Here is a 20,616-nt window from a genome sequence, read left to right as displayed (position 1 = left end):
GTTACTCAGATGCAGAACACAGCCATTCCAATTGCTCTCTTAACTGCTAGACCAAATTCCCTCTCTCTTAAGAACAATGCTTCAATTCAAACTTATAATAAGTCACTTTAGAAAGAACAAACTCTTGTGATAGAGACTAATGTGAAGAGGCTGGGTCTTGTGGACTGTGTAATTAGGGAAGACTTCTCTGAAGAAATCACATCTGAAATCATATCTAAATATGATCACGGAGATGGGTGTGGAGATTGAGGGCAACATTGAAGGGAAGAGAGTGTTCAAATGCCTTGAAAAGGAAAGATATTTGGACACAGTGAAACAGGGAGAAAGGTGGCAGCTTTGAAGGAGTTGTAATGGTTCAAACAGTCATGGTTGTAATGAAAACATATTGGCTGTACATAACACAGAAACAAATGCCAAGCCCCAGAGAGTCAGTTATAAACAGTGTTATGATCTCAGCACCTTTAAAGAATTGAGATATCTAGCAGAAGGTATAAAAGTTAAACTAAGTAGTTTCAATGTAATAAGATGTATAAAATAGATGGATAAAATAGGACTATCTGTAAGATGATCGGTTGTAGATTTTGGAAATGTGGAGGAGACTTCAGAAGTAAGTTTGGAAGCGCTAAGACCAGTTCGAAGGTAGTTCTAGAATTCTGATAAGTTCAACAGAGATGTAATTGGGGACTATTTTTGGAGGTGTGTAACTGACAATATTTGGTGATAAACTGAGGTTTGGCAATGATTTGAAACAAAAGTATAAAAGGAAAGGGGTGAGAATGAAAAAATATTTTGTGATTTCATGTTTAACATGTGGAATAGAAAAACGTGTTCTCAAGAATATTAAAATGGGTAGATGAAATTAGAGCTGGGTTTCAGTTGGTGAATCAGTATGGATTGACATTATGAAACTGGGTGTAGTGTGGTATTGTGGGGACATTGCTGCTGATGTCCTGGCATTCCCTATGGGCACTGCTACATAGGACCCAGCTATTCCCAAAATTGCAGAGAAATATCCAAGGAAAATGAGGTTAACATCTGAAAAAGAATCCTACATTTTCATTTTGATTCAAGCTCACTTCACAACAGTGAAAGTATGTAAACAATTAGTTGTCCATTGCTCCTGCTGGTTTATGTGAGGGCCAAGTATGTGCTGGGCAGAACCAGGCTGGACTGCAACACCCATTGTTTCCAGTGGAACTCGGGAGTGAAAACAGAACCAACCCAGCAATTGCAACCACCAGCTGATTGGAGCGATGGACGGTGCCAGGCCCTGTACTTGTTAGCACATACAAGAAGTTTCTTTGGAGATCTTCCTAATCTAAATGCTGGACTCAGAACCCTAACGAAGAAAAGAGAGAAGACAGAACAGGTCAACCAACCATCTCAGCTATGATGGACTACGTCAATCAGTGGATTTTTCAAAGATCTCATAGTGCTTGGAGTGGCAAGATTGACAGTGATTCATAACTGTGGCAATATCAAAACCACTTGAGCAAGAACCTCAGAGCATGCCCTACATCCGGGACCTGGGGAGGGTGGGAAATTGGGTGGGCCTTCTCCCTTAAATACCCCCCTTTAAATATGAAGCTAACAATATGGAAAACATACTAGTATTATCCACTTTCCTGTAGCCCTTGAACCTTCTTACCCTAATTAACTATGTAAAGAATGTCAAAATAAAATTTATTAATAAAAAAAAAGAAGATGGGAACAGAAAAAAAAAGAATTTTTCACAAATTTTATTAAAGGCATGAGTCTACACAAGTGAAAAGCTCAACAAATTGGAGAAGAAAGAGGTGCATACCAAAGCACATTGCATTCAAAATGTCAAAAATCAGTGATAACCTTGAAAGCAACATGATAGAGGAGACTCACCACCTGTGATACTATTATCCTGATTTCTTGTCTGTAAACTTGAAGTCCAAAAGGGAAGAAGCTTAAATAAATAAATAAATAAATAAATAAATAAATAAATAAATAAATAAATACAAAAAAAGAGAATAAGTCAGTAGATTTAAAGTGTCAAATGAGAGCGACAATAACAAAAATAATTTCTAAATTATAAGTCTAACCTTGTCCTTTAAAAATGATGATTAAAATTCAGTACATTCCAAGACAAAATCTGACGATGTTCACTACTATTTTATCTAACCCTACCTGAATATTCATGTAGGTGCCTTAGATTGTTATAAAAGGATATCAGACATAACTTGAAGCCATATAAAAATAGTACTGTAAAGGTAAACACATAGGAAAATCTAAAACTTACTGTTATTTGTAGTGTTGTTGTAATTTCAGTTTCTGTTTTACAAATGACATAAAAACATAATTAATAATCATATGTAATTGTAAATAATGTACAGAAGTCTAATTAAGATATCAATAACACACAAAGTAGTATAATGATGTATAAAATGTAGCTTTTTGCTACTGAAATTAATTTCATAAATATTTGTTCATTTGTGTGTTTGAAATATGTGCATATATATAGTATATATACTATATATATACTATAGATATGTATATATATACTATATATGTGTATATATATACTATATACATATATATACATACCTTTAAGCAGAGAGAGGGAGTGAGACATAGAGACAAATAGACGCACATAACAGAAATAGAGAAATAGCTTTCGCTGTGTTAGTTCATTTCCCAAAATGTCCAGAACAACCATAGCAAGCTGGGCTGAGCCAGACTGAAGCCAGGAGCTCAGAACTCCATCTGGATCTCCCACCTAGGTGAGAAGCACCTGCGTGCTTTTACCATCACCCACTGATTTACAGGATGTGCATTAGCAGGGATTTGGAATTGCAATCAGAGCTGTGACTCAAACCTAGGCACCCCCAGGTGATATCTAAACTACACTAAATATCCATCTTTGAAGTTCAGTTCTTATAGTCTGAATTGAATTCTTATAATTTCAGGATACTATATGCGACCAAAAACAAAATATTTGCAGATTATATACCATAAGAAGTCAGAAGAAACATAAAATGTATCACTACAAAAGTTTGCTATTCGCAAGACAGTAAAGCTGTTAAAACATGATTTGTGTGCTGTATATACAATATTTTAGATATAGTGATGTAAGTCAGCTGAAAACGAAAGAATCAAAAAAAGATACCATGCAGATAATAAGTGGAAGAGAGCTGGTGTAACCATCCTGATTTCAGACAAAATAAATTGTAAGTTAAAAGATGATGAAATAGAGACAAGTTTGGTGTATTGATAAACATTTCAATACATCAATAATATATAATTGATAATCACATGAAATAAATGAGTTCTAAGATATGAAACAAATATTGGCAGAATTGAAGAGAAAACTATACAGTTGACAATATAGTTTAAGGTTTACATTACATTACTTTCCATAATGATAAAACAGAGACAAATCATCATTGAGTAAATGGTGGACTCCAACCATATGTAAGCCCAATTAAACCTAACTGATATTACACAAAGGTCAACAACAGCAGAGTACACATTTTTTGAAGTGCACATGAAACGTTTTCTAAGATAAAATATATATGAGACCACAAAATAAGTCTTCTTAAATTAAAAATATTTGTAGAGCATGTTTTCCAGTCACAATGAAATGAAATGTAATGATAGGAGTATCAGAAAAAATTAAAAACAAAGAAATCAAGCAACCAATCCTTTTAAAGATATGTTAACTTATTTTAAAGATAATATTATATAGAGAGTGACACACACACATACACAGTGAGAGGAGATCTTCTATCTACTGGCTTAATTACTCTTCATATGCCTGCAAGAGCCAGGCTTGGGCCAAGCTTGAGAAAGCACTGGAACTCCATCTGGATCTTTGACATGAGTGAAGGGATTCAAGTGCTTGGACCATCTTCAGCTGTTTTCCCAGGCACATTAGCAGGGAACTGGGTTTCAAAATTTCAGTTTGAGCTGGAGCTCAAACTGATCCTCATATGAGATCTTGGCACCCCAAATGGTGGCTTAACTTATTGTGCCACAATGTCAACACACACTAAAATTACAACTGAAAAGCGAACTTTTAAAAAGAATTAGAAAATACCTGATCCAACTAAAAATGAAAACAAAAGACACTAAACTTAATGACTTAGGGTAAAAGCATAATTTATAGTTGTAATTAAACTATTAAAAAGAGCTGGGAGAATAGGGTAAGGATGCATTTAAACAGAAAATCATTACATAGCATGAAGCAGAGAGGACACATTCAAGGGAGTAGGAGAGGACAGGCCGACGGCACAGGGGCACCTGGAGAACAATGGACATGGGAAGGCAGCAAAGAGAATGGTGTGGTGTCGCAGTGACCAAATATCCCAGTGGCAATCAGTAAGTGACTAACGGTGCTACACCAGAGGCCAGAATCCCACCAGCTGCCAGGTGGAAAGGGGAGTTCACTAGGAGCTTAAGAGGTGAACCCAGGCAAAGAACTACCTGTCCTGCTAATTGGTGTGATTCTAAAAGGAACAGTGATAGAGCAATATAAAAAACCATCCAACCAAACAAACAAAAACAAGCAGATGGTGCAGGAATAGGCCAAATTCACAGCCCTGACCCCCACCACAGCCACATCAGGCACCATTTTGTGTAGGAGGGCTAGGGCTTTGGGACAGGACTGCACATGTACCAAGGTAGGAATGACCTTATTACTAGCTCAGTGCATTGTGACAATGTGGCAAGCTATAGGTTCCACCACAAATTGGTCTGAGTAGCCACCAGTACTAATGACCAATAGATCCAGAGCTCCACCAGTGGCACATCTGGTACCATTTTGTACAGTGTGGCAAAGATTTTGAGACAGGAGAGACAACAGCAAGCTTCCAGGTCAGTATTTTCCACTTGTCACACAGGGAAAATAATACCAACACTGGCATCCTTTGGGTTAAAATAGGTCCAGGTAGCCCTCAGACTTAATGGTCAACAGGTTCTGGTAAGATCAGCACCAGCAACAACCTAGTTATTTAGGACACCTGGTGTCTCCCTAATCCTGAAAACTAGTTGAACCAGAAGTGGGAGAAAGGTTGTACAGATAACATTGCAGCCACAGCAACAGTTCACAGCAGGAGAGTGGTGAGTCAAAACCTGGGGCTATGGAGAATGTCGTAAAAGCCTAACATGAGAGCCCTGGTCTGAAATTTGCTGCAGGGAGTGGCACAAGTGACTGCAAAAAAGAACTGGGTAGCAAATGCAATAAGTAAAATCGAACTGTAGACCTGTACATGTAGACCTGTGCAGCATAGAAACTGTCCTAAGGACAAGACTCTGCTAACTAGAAGTACAAATACCAAGAGCTTAAAAAGAAACAGAGGCACAATGAATATTACTGAAGACATCTGAAAAGGAGAAAAAGCCTTTGACAAACTCAGTTAACTAAGACATACACTGAGGAAATGGGGAATAAAAAAAAAATTCAAAACATCTATTACAAAGCTTCTTATCAACAAGAAACACATACAGGAATTCAAAGAATTTAACAAATACATCACACAGGAAATAGCAATGCTCAAAAAAATTCCAGTAGAATTACTAGAAAAGAAGGACAAAATGGAGCAATTTAAAACTTCAGTGGGAAGCTTTAACAACAGATTGAATGAGGCAGAAGAAAGGATCTCAGAATTGGAAAATATTCCTTGCCACAATGGGGAAACAATCAAAAAGCTGGAAGAGCAACTAGTCAAACTAAGAAAAGTATTCAAGAGTTACGCAGAGCTATTAAAAGGCCAATATAAGAGTTATGGGGGCTCCAGAAGTCACAGAAGAATGAGAGGCTGGGTTTAAAATATATTTAATGAAACAATAAAGGAAGATTTTCCTAATTTGGAAAAAGAATTGGGAAACGACATCCAACAGAGTCACAGAACTCCCAACAGGGTTAACCAAAAGCAATCTTAAGCTCTCTTCAGTTGAACATAGGAAAAAGATATTGAAATATGCATGTGAAAAAAATCAGTTGATACATAAAAGAATGCAAAACAGACTCAGTTTACCTCTCACAGCAATCTCTATAGGCCAGAAGAGAATGGAGCAACATATTCCAGATTCTATGAGGAAAAAAAAAATTGTTGGCCCAGAATAATGTGTCCAGCAAAGTTTTCCTTTGTCTTTGAAAATGAAATAAAATTCTTCTACAGTAATGAAAAGCTCAAAGAATATGCTTCTTCCATACCTGCCCTGCAAATGATACTTAAAGATGTTCTCTTGACAGAGAAAAGGAGTGTCCACCAAAACCACAAGCAAATGTGAAGAACATTCCAGTAAAATAATGATGGAAGACTAAATCAAATAATGAACAACCCATTGCTAAAATGACAGAATCAAATTATCATCCATTCATATTAACCTTGAATGTAAATGATTTAACTCATTAATCAAATGTCACAGATTCATGGACTGGATCAAAAAGCAAAACCCATCCATATGTTGCCTATAGGAGGCAGATCTCATCAAGGAAGATCATAAGAAACTGTATCTCATGGATTGTGATATTCTTATTTTTAGTTTCATTTCTTCATGTCCCAGCTCCTCCACTTCCCATCCATCTTTCTACAGTGGAAGATGGGCCAAAGTCTTGTGGCCTTGCACCCCCATGGGAGTCCCAGAAGAATCTCTTGATTTCTATGGGCTCAGCTCTAGCCATTGTGGCCATTTGGAAAATGAATGAGTGTATGGAAGACCACACACTCTGTCTTTCCTTCCCTCTGCAAATCGGCCTTTGCAATGAAAAGAAATCTTTCCAAAAAGTAAGATATTAAATCAGCAACTTCATGTCCTAAGAATCTATAAAAAGAGCAAACCATCTAACACTATCAGGAGGAAGGAAAAAAAGGGAGGGAGAAGTAGAGGTAAACAACAGCAAATCTATGGCAAGAGCTGAGAAACTCAAAGGTATTTATATTAAAAAAAATCTACATTATTGGCAAACCTTTAGGTAAACTGGCTTAAAATTCAGATCGCTAAAATTAGAACTGAAAGTGGGGAAAGCACAACTGACTTTAGATAAAAAGCACTACATGGGAATAATCTAAATGCTAGTGCTCCAATTTATAAGATAGCCAAAGAAAAGAACAGATTCTTACAAACCAAAGCTGGGGCACGGCGCAGTGGCCTAGCGGTTAAAGTCCTCGCCTTGAACTCGCTGGGATCCCATATGGGTAACACTTCTAATCCAGGCAGCCCCATTTCCCATCCAGCTCCCTGCCTGTGGCCAGGAAAGCAGTTCAGGATGACCCAAAGCCTTGGGACCTTGTACCCATGTGGGAGACCTGGAGGAAGCTCCTGGCTCCTGGCTTGAGATCAGCGCAGCACCGGCCGTTGTGGTCACTTGGGGAATGAATCATCTGTTGGAAGATCCTCCTCTCCGTCTCTCCTCCTCTATATATATCTGACTTTGCAATAAAGATAAAAACAGGGCCCAGCGCGGTGCTGCAGTGGTTAAGGTTCTCACCTTGCACACCCGGGATCCCATATGGGCGCCGGTTCTATCCCGGCAGCCCCGCTTCCCTTCCAGCTCCCTGCCTGTGGCCCGGAAAAGCAGTCAAGGACGGCCCAAAGCTTTGGGACCCTGCACCCGCGTGGGAGACCCGGAAGAGGTTCCTGGCTTCGGACAGGCTTAGCATCGACCGTTGTGCTCACTTGGGGAGTGAATCATTGGACAGAAGATCTTCCTCTCTGTATATCCGCCTTTCCAATAAAATAATAATAATAATAATAAAAATAAATCTTATTTAAAAAAAAAAAACCCAAGCCTGACACATGAAGAAATAGAAAAATTGCAATAGACCTCCTGCAAGTAACAAACCCTTAATAAGACAAAATTCCAGTAATACAGCAATTTTCTGCAAAAATTAGCAAATTGAGTTTTTTTTTTTCCTTAGAAGTAAACAGAGGATTTTTACCCTTATAGATTTGACAATCATATGTTAACTATGCTTTCCAATGCACAGTTAACAAAAGGAACAACTAAGAAACTGGATTTTTACCCAAAATAAAAACATCTGTGCGCCCCAAATCATCATTCTTCAGTGATGAAAAAGCAGCCTTTAGGGGCCTGGTGCGATAGCGTAGCGGCTAAAGTCCTCGCCTTGATCGGGCCAGGATCCCATATGGGCGCCAGTTCTAATCCTGGCAGCTCCACTTCCCATCCAGCTCCCTGCTTGTGGCCTGGGAAAGCAGTAGAGGATGGCCCAAAGCTTTGGGACCCTGCATTTAATAGGAGACCTGGACAAGCTCCTGGCTCCTAGCTTCGGATTGGCTCAGTTCCAGCCAGAAGATCTTCCCCTCTGTCTCTCCTCTGTATATCCGCCTTTCCAACAAAAATAAGCAAATATATTTTTTAAAGACAACGTATGCAATGAGTGAATATTTGTAAATCGTGTTTATAAACCATAAGGTATTAGTGTGCTGAATATGAAACCAATCCCTCCAAATAAAAAAAATTAAGCCAATTCCAAAATTGACAAAGAACTTCATAAGTATTTTTCCAACTTAGCTGGATGATAGACACCAAATGAAAAGATGATCAACATTATTTGCTACTACAAGAAATGCAAATCAGTGATTTCTACTCACTACTTGTCGAATTCTTTATCTAACGAAAGGTTAAGCTTGTGATTATAAAACAAATTTTCAATTTTTGGTTATATTGAGTATGATATTAGCTATAGATGTAGCACACACAGCCTTGGTTGAACTATAATTCATTCTTTCTGCACAAAATTAAGAGTTCTTTTTTTAATCAGGAAAAGATACTGAATTTATGAAACCATCTTTGTTTCTTGCATGTGTTGAGATGATCATATAAATTTTATTCATCATTCTGTTACTGTCGTGAGTCACACTTTTGATTTGCATATGATTAGACATCTCTGTATCCAAAATACAGATATCACTTGATCAAGATGTATGATACTGCAATGTCTTGCTGAATATGATTTTTTATTATTGTCATGTCTATATACATTAAGAATCATGACTTCTAATTTTAGTTTGTTTTAATGTTTGCTTTGATATCAGAGTTAAGTTGACCTCACAAAATTGAAATCATTAGTCTTTAATGTCCAAAATCTCTCCCAAAAGAGGTTGGGAAGGATTGACACGAATTTCTGCTAAATGTTTGATTAAATTTGCAAATGATTTTATCTTGATTTGGGCTCTTTTTTTTTTCATTACCTAATCCATGTTATTTGTTCATATATTGTATTTATTAGTTCATTTCCAGTAAATGGTATGTGTCCATGATTTTTGATTTCTATAGATTGCCCAATTTATTGGCATATAATTGTTCATACATTCACTTCCAGTGGTTTATACTGCTCTAGTACTAGTTGTAAAGTGTGTTACTCAATTTATAATTTCATCTGTTTAAATATTCTTTATTCTTAGCATCACTAAAATATTGCCACCTTGATTTGTCATTTCTCTAAAGAAAACTTTCAATTTGGTTGATTTTTTCTAGTATTTTTCTAGTCTGTATTTCATCTATTTTTGCTCTAATATTTACCATTTCCTTTGTTCTTATAACTTTGGAATTTGTTTTTTGTTCTTGACATTGCAAAGTATGATATTTTATTTCTGCGTTTCTATTTTCCTAATATAGGCATGTATTGCTGTAAACCACCCTTCAGTACAACTTTACTACATTCCATAATTTCACTATGTGTGGTTCTAGTTTTGTTTATTTATATATAAGGTTATATATAAGGTTGTTAATATGTATGTCAGGCCTGTTTGTGCCACAGTATCTTATCATTCCTCTGTTTCATGTCATATTTTTAATCAGTTATCCATAATTACTTAAAATAAGGGATTATGTCCACTATTATAATTGTGTTGCTGTCAGCTATCCCTTAAGTTAATTTAATATGTGCCTTGTTTGTTTAGCTGTCCTGATGTTGGGTGCAGTCATGTTAAAAATTGTCCCATCTTCAATATGAATCTAACTCTTTATTATTTTATTATGATTTCCTTGAGTCTCTTTAACAGTTTTTGATTTAAACTTTATTTGGTCTGAAATAAATATATCCATAGATACTTACATTTGATTCCAGGTTGCATGAAGTTTTTTCCCCATTAATATACTTTCAGGGTATAAATGTTGTTAATGATAATGTGAGCCTCGTATAGGCAACATACAGGTGAATTCTGTTTCCTTAAGCATTCAGTCACTGAATATTTTTAGAAGGATTTAATCCCTTTACCTTTAAAGCAATATTTGATAGGGCGCCACCAAGCAGGGCAATTTTCTGGGTCACAAAGCATAGTCATAGTGAGGGATTTTTTTGTTGTTGTTGTTTTTGTTTTTTGGTTTTAATTTAAGTGGCCTTGATTATGCAAAAGAGGAGAGGTTAAACATCATGTCAAAGGTTCACTGATAAGATGGATTCGCTCCTAAATTTGACATGCCTATTCATAAGGTTTGCTTATTTTTCTTATATATTTGTAAATGGATTTCACAAACACTTTATGAAAGGTTTATTAGCTTCGAACATTACATATGCCTTCCTTCTGTCTGTCACCTGTTTCTAAGAAACAGAATTTTTAATACCTTATGTAATAAAACTGCTTTTTCTCTCTTTATTGATTTCTTTTCTTCTTTAAGGGACTATTCCAAGGTTTTGTCATAGTGTTTAATAATTTCTCATACTTCTTTAAATTTTCTTGAAAATCATTTGTGCCACTAATGTACCTAAAACAAATGTTTTGTTAATCATATAATTTAATTTTATTTTCAAAATGGATAGCAACATGTTATAACATAACTTTTGAATAGTTATTCTTCCTCATTGGTTTATCATAGATCTTCTGCATATTATTATTGCTTAATAATACAACATAACTTTCTCTATTAATGTATGTGTAAACATGCATGTAATTATACATGTTGACAGAATCATCCATTTTCTACAATTCTAAACCCTGTTTTTTTTAAAATTTATATTTTATTTGAAAGTCAGAAAGACAGTAAAAAACAAAAATTAAAAAAAAAAAAAGGTTTGATCTGATCATTCATTCCTGGAAGGGCAGGTACAGGAGGCAAGGTGTCTTGGCTTTGCAAAAATGCCGGATTACCTCAGGCCCATCAGCTAAAAACCAAAGAGACATAATAAAGATGATAAACTCATCTGAGCCTAGGATGGGGGTAGTTGACTTGCTGAAAACTTACTCAAAGCAGATCAAACAGGTTGAGGATCAAACAGGCTTTTTAAAAACTTCTCAAGAAAATTAATGAGCTTACTGGTATTGAAGAGTCTGACATCGGCCCGACCCCACCAGCACTCTGGGATTTGGTCACAGACAAGCAAATGCTACAGGGGAACAGACTATGCAGGTTGCAAGTCGTGCAAAGATAACCAACACTGATTCAGAGGACCCAAAATACAATATCAACATGAAACAGTTTGCCAAAGTTTGTTGATCAGGAGGCACCTACTGACATTGAGGAAGGAATGAGGTTTTGTTTGGACAGAAATAAGTAACAAATCTGCATTTCACTGCCTCCCAAGACTGATGCAACAGACACCAGGAATAAGATGAAAAAAAAAAAAACCCACAACAAACAAACAACAACAACAACAACAACAAAACTGATGTAACCAGTGATGTTGGTGGCTGTATGAAACAGATTAAGTTATTTCCAAGAAGTGGTTGAAATCCCATTACTTCATCCAGAGAAATTTGTTAACCTTGGCATTGACCCTCCTAAGGGTGTGCTGCTCTGTGGCCCACAGTGTACAAGCAAGCTATTTTGTGCATAGGTGGTGGCCAGTCTGACTGATGCCCACTTCATCTGAGTTATCCAATCCAAATTGGTACAGAAGTGTGTCGGCGAGGGAGCTCCAATAGTTCATGAACTCTTTGAAATGGACAGAACAAGAAAAAGAAGCCAGTGTTAATTTTTTTTTTTTCATGAAATTGATACCATTGGAGGGACTCGGTTAGATGATGGTGCTGGAGGTGACAATGAAGTGCAGAGAACATTGCTGGAACTGATCAATCAGCCGGATGGCTTTGATTCCGAGGCATCATTAAAGTCCTTATGGCCACGAACAGGCCGGATACTTTGGTTCCAGCACTCATGAGGCCAAGAAGATGAGACAGAAAAGCTGAGTTTAGCTTACCTGATCTGAAGAATCTGACTCGCATCCTTAAGATTCATGTGCATTCAGAGAGGGAGGGGGGCCCCAGAGTAGAGCAGGGGGACAGGAGGAGGCTTGTATCCCAATCCTGAAGACTCTTAGAGCCTCACCAAGGACTATCACAGTATGGGCACCAAGGACTATATCCCAACTACCCAGGAGACCATGGGGAATTGGAGTGCCTTCGGTAGCCGAGAACCCTGAGGTCATCCTCCCCCGTGTGGATCTACCACATGGGATGGAAGAAGCTCAAATCCTTCCTCACAGGATCCAAGGTCATTGAAACAACAGTCAGGAGCCCTGAGCGGTCCACAGAAACAGAAGAACAGTAAACTCGGGGCTCAGGAGAGGGGTTTTCTCTGGTCCTTACTTAGCTCCAACTTTGGATCCCCACCCTCTCCTGCAATGACCATCAGGGTCGCTCCAGAGCCCCACCCCTAAAAAAATTAGAATAGATAGACAGAGAACAGCAAGGAAAGCTTAGAACCAGACAGGAAACGGTCAGCGTGGACTCACTTACTAGGTAGGGCACAGAGATTAGATACTCCTCACTGGGGAATGGAAGATTTCTCTGCACACCCCTCCTAAAACTGTTCTGCACCTCAACTGTTGACATATGCCTTGCTAGAGTTATAAGCCAGTTTAGACTATCCTAAAATCTGCTAGATTCAGCAGAATTATGCCTCAACGCTATAGACTGCTAAATACTAAAATGAAAATAGACACAAGACAGCTGAATAGTATCCTATAGCCATTTTAAGGTGTATAGAATCTGGTTATATATAAACTAAAATCAAAATGTCAATGAGATAGTCACAGGATGTGGTTAAGAACCTGCATCTTGTAACATATTGGTTACTCAATACCATGACAATTAATTCCATAATGTTGTAAATTGTTGTTGATGTTAAGTCTGGGTTTTCAATTGATCAGGATGATATTCTGCCAGCTCTACCTTCAGACCAGAGATGGTCTCCCCAAGAAACTGTTGAATGTATCTGGACACTAAGATGCTGGACTCTATGCATGGTACATGCTTGCAATGAAAGAATCTTGACTGAATTTGAACTGTAATACTACAACAAGGTGGAGGAATCCACGATGGTAGGAGGGTACAGGGAGGGGTTGGGGGAATCCCAGAACCTATGAAAGTGTGTCACAAAATGAAATGTAATCAATAAAAAAGATCCCTGTGCATTCTCTTTGCTTTGAAAGAGATATCAGATTCAACCTGCTAGCACAACTAGGCCTGAACTGCACCTGTGCAGGTGCCGAGCTTAGAAACATCTGTGTAGAAGGTGGTATGTTTGCGATTAGAAAGCAGTGAAAACTTGATATTGAAAGGAGTTTCTTGGAAGCTGTAAATAAGGTCATTAAATCTTATGCCAAATTCAGCTCTGCTCCTCTGGACATGAGGTACAAATGAGCCTAGAAGGATTTCAAATGAAAGTACTTGGGATTGGAATCCCAATCTTATACAGATTTAGTAACAACAACTTAACAAAATCAGTAGCTTCATAATTGCCTCGGCTAGGCTGAAGTCAGTAACTTAGAAGTCAGTCTGGGGATTCTGCGTATGTGACATGGACCGAGTAACTGCCGCCTACCATCACTGCTACCTGCCAAGGGCACATTCTCAGGAAGCTGGACACATAAGTGGAACAGGGACCCAGGCACTTCAAATGCAGGTGCAGACATTCCAAGAGGCATCTTAATCACCATACTGGTCTTTAAAACTTTGCTGCTATAATTATTGAAATTTCAGATCACACTTTTTTTTTTTATTTGGCAGGACAAAACCAATATTTTCAAAAATCCTTGAAATTTGGGTCCGGCGCGGTGGCGCAGTGGTTAAGGTCCTCGCCTTGCACACCCGGGATCCCATATGGGTGCCGGTTCTAATCCCCGCAGCCCCGCTTCCCTTCCAGCTCCCTGCCTGTGGCCTGGGAAAGCAGTGGAGGACAGCCCAAAGCTTAGGGACCCTGCACCGCCCCCCGTGGGAGACCCGGAAGAGGCTCCTGGCTTCGGACAGGCATAGCATCGGCCGTTGTGCTCACTTGGGGAGTGAATCATCGGATGGAAGATCTTCCTCTCTGTCTCTCCTCTCTGTATATCCGCCTTTCCAATAAAAAAAAATAAAAAAATAAATATTCAAAAATCCTTGAAATTTGTTTTAAATACTTTTCAATATTCAGTCTTCCAGTTGGGTTTTAGAATACATTTGACATGTTCCATTTAGCATCCTATGCAATTATACTCTTGTTTTCTTTTTTTTTAAGATTTATTTTATTTTTATTGCAAAGTCAGATATACAGAGAGGAGGAGAGACAGAGAGGAAGAGCTTCCATCCAATGATTCACTCTCCAAGCGGCTACAACGGCTGAAACTGAGCTGATCCGAAGCCAGGAGCCAGGAGCCTCTTCCAGGTCTCCCGCGCGGATGCAGGGTCCCAAAGCTTTGGGCCATCCTCAACTGCTTTCCCGGGCCACAGGCAGGGAGCTGGATGGGAAGTAGGGCTGCAGAGACAAGAACCAGTGCCCATATGGAATCTCGGGCATGCAAGGCAAGGACTTTAACCACTAGAGTATCGTGCCGGGCCCACTATTGGCTTTCTTATTAGTAGATAAATTTCCATCAATTTTCTACATAGAAAAATGTTTAAGAACAATAGTGTTGGAATAATCAGTTGCATTTATTTTTATCCTGTCTCTGATACTAATTTTGTGCTTTAAAAATACCATCAGGGGCCTGGCACTGTAGCCTGTTGGCTAAAGTCTTTGCCTTGCTCATGTCCAAATCTGATATGGGAACAGATTCATGTCCTGGTCACCCTGTTTCCCATCCAGCTCCCTGCTTGTGGCCTGGGAAAGCAGTTGAGAACAGCCCAAAGTCTTGGGGCCCTGTAGTCACATAGAAGACCCAGAAGAGGCTGCTGGCTCCTGGCTTCGGATCCACACAGCTCTGGCCATTTCAGCTGCTTGGGGAGTGAATCAACGAACAGAACAACTTCCTCTCTTTCCTCTTCTCTGTATATCTGACTTTCCAATAAAAATAAATAAATCTTTAAAAAATGTTATCAGAAGGGCCAGAACCATGACATAGCAAGCTAATCCCCTACCTGCTGTGCTGGTATCCCATTGAGGTGGTGATTCCATTCCCAGTGGTTTCCAATCTGATCTAGGTCCCTGGGAAGGCAGTGGAGGAGGCCCAAGTCCTTGAGACCATCACCTAAATGGGAGGGCCAGAAAGCTCCTGGCTCCTGGCTCCTGGCTCCTGGATTGGTATTAGCCCCACTCTGGCCATTGTGACCATTTGAAGAATGAAACAATATATGGCACTCTCTCTGCCTTTGAAATAAAAGCAAATATTTTAAAAACCTGGCATGATGAAATTAAAAAAAAATTATCAGAGATACCTTCAGATCGTGATTACTTATTCTATTTAAAAATGCTTTTGCCTTTTGGATTTATGCTGCCTGACTTTGTCTTCCATTTCTTTTTGCTAAAATCTGCACACCTTCTAGTAACTACCATACCCCCTCTTTTATTAAAGTTCCTGACACTTGCTTCATTTCCTTCCCATTCCGATGTCTGCTATTATTTTCAACTGTGTCAATTAACATAGGAGTCATGAATGCGGTACACTGTCTTTTTTGGCTCTTGAGGAATGCGAACATCTACAAAGGATCTTTGCTTCCATTCTACTTCAATCATAAACATCAGTGACCACACAAACTTATCGTTATCCTGCTTTTTAAAATTCAAATTAGTTATCCTGGATTACGTAATACAGAATTAATGATTTGTCAAAAAAAATCTCTAAATTCTTTTTTTTCCTAGCTCAGTGGAAGAGACTTAAACCATCATTTCTATATAAGGAAATTATCTCTATTGGCATTTTTTACTCTCCTACCACTTTCTCAAAGTCATGCTTCATTCATGAAATGTGTTGGAGTCCAGAAGGACGACCTCTTTAGACCACATCAAGTCATTGCTTCTCCTGGTTTCCAGTTGCATTTGGCTATTGGAGGATACTAGCAGATTGAAAGGCAAGTTGACTGAGTCCCTGTCCAAAAGGCCAGAAGTACTGTCCTCTGTAGAAGGCGATTTTTCCATTTTCTGGGGATTATTCTTTCCTATCGCATGATCATAGCTAAAAGCCATGAGGGTTCCATTTCGTGCTCCTCCTACTAAAATTTGGGACTTCACTGGGACTTGTCATTTTGTAACCCTTTCTACATCTTACAAGCTTGCAAATCAATCTTCCTTCATTATACTGTTTGAAGGCATCAACTCTCTCATCTTTTTACCTTAAGTCCTGGGACCTGCAGGTCAAAGTCATATTATTTATCATCCAAACATATGTCAGGAAACTGGAACTGCTGAATAATAATACAATTCAACCCTCCTCACTCTTCATATTCAATTTGTATTTATCTTCTGTTATTTTTAAATATATATCTTGATTTACTTTACTATGTTTATAATCATTGACACTTTCTAAGTCCAACTCATTTATCATTATCTCTTAAAATATTGAAATGTTCTCTTGTGGATCTTATGATTTTTGCATTACCATACGTTTTCCTCACTGATGCTATTCTTTCAAAATTTTCTCCCATCCATGACCCTGCTTAAAACTTTCTAAAGTTTTCCTATTCATTTTAGTTTAAAACCGGTGTAGTTGTTTAACAGAGCCTGCAGGGTCTTACATGAGCTAGATGCGATTTCCAAAAACTTTTGCATTTTCTTCACTTGATATGCTTTAACTCCTCATTCTTCCACTGTCTCCAACAGCCACCCTCCCTCCGGCCTCAGAAACTTAGCTTCCACTTTAACTTAGTTAACTGGCGCTTCTCCTCTTTCACCTCTCAGTTCAGATTTTGCATTTTCAATGAATATTTTATTTATAGTCTGAGTTTGTGTCTTTTGTTACGCATTATATAAACTCATAAGCATTCTACACTTTCTCTTTATAAAAAAAAATCTGTAAATTAATTTGAAAAGAAAAATTTCTCCCCAGCAGACTAAGTGTTCAGTAGGAACAGTATTGTTGTTTTGCTGATAGCGTCACAAATTCCCACTGTTGAGCACAGGCCTGACAAACGATAAACAAATCAAAGAGCAATCATGAGCAAGGTACTTGGATGGATAGAAGGACAAGGTGGCATGAGACATGAAATTTAAAACTATGCCTGGCACAACGTCCTTAGATCAATATCTGGCTGCTTTTTCGAGTTGATAAGATTCTAAGTTCTGAGTTGTACTGCAGATTGCCAATAAGTTGGCTTATGTCAACTACCAATTTCTCAGTTTCCAGGATTGAGTTATCCCTTTGCTAACACTCTTAGTGCCTTAAAGATTTTTCTCCATTTAAAAATATTCAATAGCAGCAAAAGTTTGAAAGAGATTTCACTGTGCAGCCTTCTACCTTTACGCTGCTCTATACTGCCAGTTAGGACTCTTATTTTGTGATATAGTGAGTTATCTCAAAAATGTTAATCAATAATTTGATAGGCAATGCATCCCAGTTCATGAAGCTTCCGTTAGAATATTATTATTTTAAGCTTATGAAATTATACCATAAAAATTAAAGTAAAATAAAGTAGGGAAAAATATTACTCTTAGACATTCAAAAAACACTTCAAAAAGTTCATAGGAAAATTGACTTAACAAGCAAGTGTATTTTGATGTAAAAAAATTTGAAATAAGGCTTTTTTTAAAAAAATTAAATTTTTATTGGAAAGGCAGATATACAGACAGGAGGAGAGACAGAGAGGAAGATTTTCTGTCCTTTGATTCACACCCCAAGCAGCTACAATGGCAGGAGCTGAGCCAATCTGAAGCCAGGAGCCAGGAGCTTCTTCCTGGTCTCCCACACGGGTGCAGGGTCCCAAGGCTTTGGTCATCCTCGACTGCTTTCCCAGGCCACAAGCAGGGAGCTGGATGGGAAGTGGGGCCAAGATTAGAATTGGCACCCATATAGGATCCCAACGTGAGGACTATAGCCACTAGGCTATTGCACCGGGCCCCATTATAATACATTTTCATAGGCTTTTGAAGATATCTAATATGAAAGGATTTCAACTTATTATGCATCAAAATGAGCATCTTACCTCCATTTTCTAAAAGCTTTCAGTATACCTTCACAGTAGGGTCTCTGTTTTGGTATTGTATTCTTTTTTTTTATTTTAGGTGAAAGTCACCTGTGACTTAATAGTTGCTCATGTAAGAAATTCCTGATCCCAAATAATCTTTATTTTATTTTTCATTATCTTTTCCTATGTATTTATAATTCTGAATGAAATTTCAGGACCTGATTCGGTGGCCTAGCAGCTAAAGTCCTCGCCTTAAATGCACCGGGATCACATATGGGCGCCGGTTCTAATCTCAGCAGCCCCACTTCCCATCCAGCTCCCTGCCTGTGGCCTGGGAAAGCAGTCGAGGACGGCCCAAAGCTTTGGGAACCTGCACCCGCGCAGGAGACCCGGAAGAGGCTCCTGGCTTCGGATCGGCATAGCATCGGCCGTTGTGCTCACTTGGGGAGTGAATCATTGGACGGAAGATCTTCCTCTTTGTCTCTCCTCTCTGTATATCCGCCTTTCCAATAAAAAAATAATAAAAATAAATCTTTAAAAAAAAGAGTTTTTTATTGTGATATTGAAATAAAGAGAACCGATTTCATGTAGTTCATAGACACAATCCTAATAATACATATTTCACATTTTTAAACTTTTTGAAGATTTATTTATTTTTATTTGTGAGGTGGATTTACTAAGAAAAGGATAGACACACACACACAGAGAAATATCTTCCATCCACTTGTTCATCCTCCTTAAAGGGCCACATCAGCCAGAGCTGAGTGGATCCAAGCCAGGAGCTAGGAGTTTTTGGTATTCCACATGGGTGTAGAGTCCCAAGGACTTGAACCATTCTCTTCTGCTTTCCTATTCCATAAACAGAGACCTGGATTGGAAACGGAGCAGCCAGGACTCAAAGTGATGCCTATATGAAAATTTGGCACTGCAGGGAGAGGATTAAGTTGCTAAGCTACTGCACCAACGTGCCCCTCCTGATTTACCTTTCAACTGAAACATACGATTGTTCATACTTACGAGAAACCATGTGATGCTTTGTTACATGTATACATTACAGAGTGTTCCAGATAAATGGAAATGGGGCTGGTGTTTTGGTACAGCAAGGTAAGCTGCACATGTAATGCAACAATTCATATCTGAGTGCTTGTTCAAACCCTGGTTGCTCTGCTGCCAATTCAGCTCCCTGCTAGCACACCTGGGAAAGCAGCAGGAGATCGTACAAGTACTTGTGCACCTGTCACCTACCAATGTGAGAGACCAGCATGGCATAACTGACTCTCGGCTTTGGGCCTGTACCAGCCCAGGCAGGTGAGGCCATTTGGAAGTGAGTCGGTAATGAATTTGTCCCTCTGCCACTCAAATGAATAAAATAAGTAAGAATAATGAATGCATCTATCTCAAACACTTAGCATTTCTTTACTAATTCACACATTATTGTGTCAATAAGAATGTCTGGAACAATACAGTTTTTCCCTTCTCCAAATTTTATACATCTATTTCATAACAAAATGCCAATTGTTTCATTCTCTTAAATTAATTGTAAATATTCTCCTTTAATAAATAACCGGGCCCCAAATTAAATGTTCAGCTATCACTATTTGCTTTGTATTATATTATTTGTGTGTGCTTTGTTTTGTTTGTTTCCAAATTCTTAAAGCTAAGTGTTCATTTCATTTGTAAAAAATTGATGGCATTTAAGACTATGGATTCAATTGCATAATTTTCATTGCAAAAATTGACCAATAATCAATATTAATAGGTCATTAGTGATGCTTGGAAAAATATTTTAACTAATACACAGGTATGAAGTTTGCATTCTTAGTTAAATGTATAAAGATCACAATATGTGAAGGTTCTCTTTTTTAGGTTTTCTTGATTTTCTTCTGGGCATTTTTAGCCTCTTAAAATTTTATCAAAAAATTTTCAAAAACTAGAGATAAGTATAAAGAAAATTTCAAGGAGAACAGCTGATTACACAGTTTTTAACATTTTGTCATATTCACTTCATATTCCCACTGCTTTTCATGAATGTAGCATGTTTTTAATTACTCATAGACGAGATTGAAGAAAATTATCATGAAATGTAGAAAGACATGTATATTACTGTGTAAAGATAGTGTGAAGATTCTGCGAAGACATGTGTAAATATCTATGTACCAAAAACATGGTATGCACATATGAGAAAAAACATGGAACTTTTCTTTCTGTGTCTGGCTTGTTCTCTTGGCGTAATGAACTCCAGTTCCATTTATCCTGCAAATGTCAGGATTCCATTCCTTTTTCCACTTGAATATTTTTCCCTTGTGTGTATATACCGCAATTTCTATAGCCAGTCATCTGCTGATGGATATTTAGATTAATTCTATA

The 20,616-nt window shown here is 38.1% G+C and overlaps 1 pseudogene; it reads left to right on the top strand.

The window, feature by feature from the left end:
* The first annotated feature begins 11,149 nt into the window (after window positions 1-11,149).
* On the top strand, window positions 11,150-13,578 carry LOC121169139 (annotated as a pseudogene).
* The last annotated feature ends 7,038 nt before the right edge of the window (window positions 13,579-20,616 follow it).

This window comes from Ochotona curzoniae, unplaced genomic scaffold (genome assembly GCF_017591425.1).
Source record: "Ochotona curzoniae isolate NIBS_2020 unplaced genomic scaffold, NIBS_Ocur_1.0 scaffold_1852, whole genome shotgun sequence".
Lineage (NCBI taxonomy): Eukaryota > Metazoa > Chordata > Mammalia > Lagomorpha > Ochotonidae > Ochotona > Ochotona curzoniae.
This window is presented reverse-complemented; position numbering and strand designations above follow the sequence as displayed.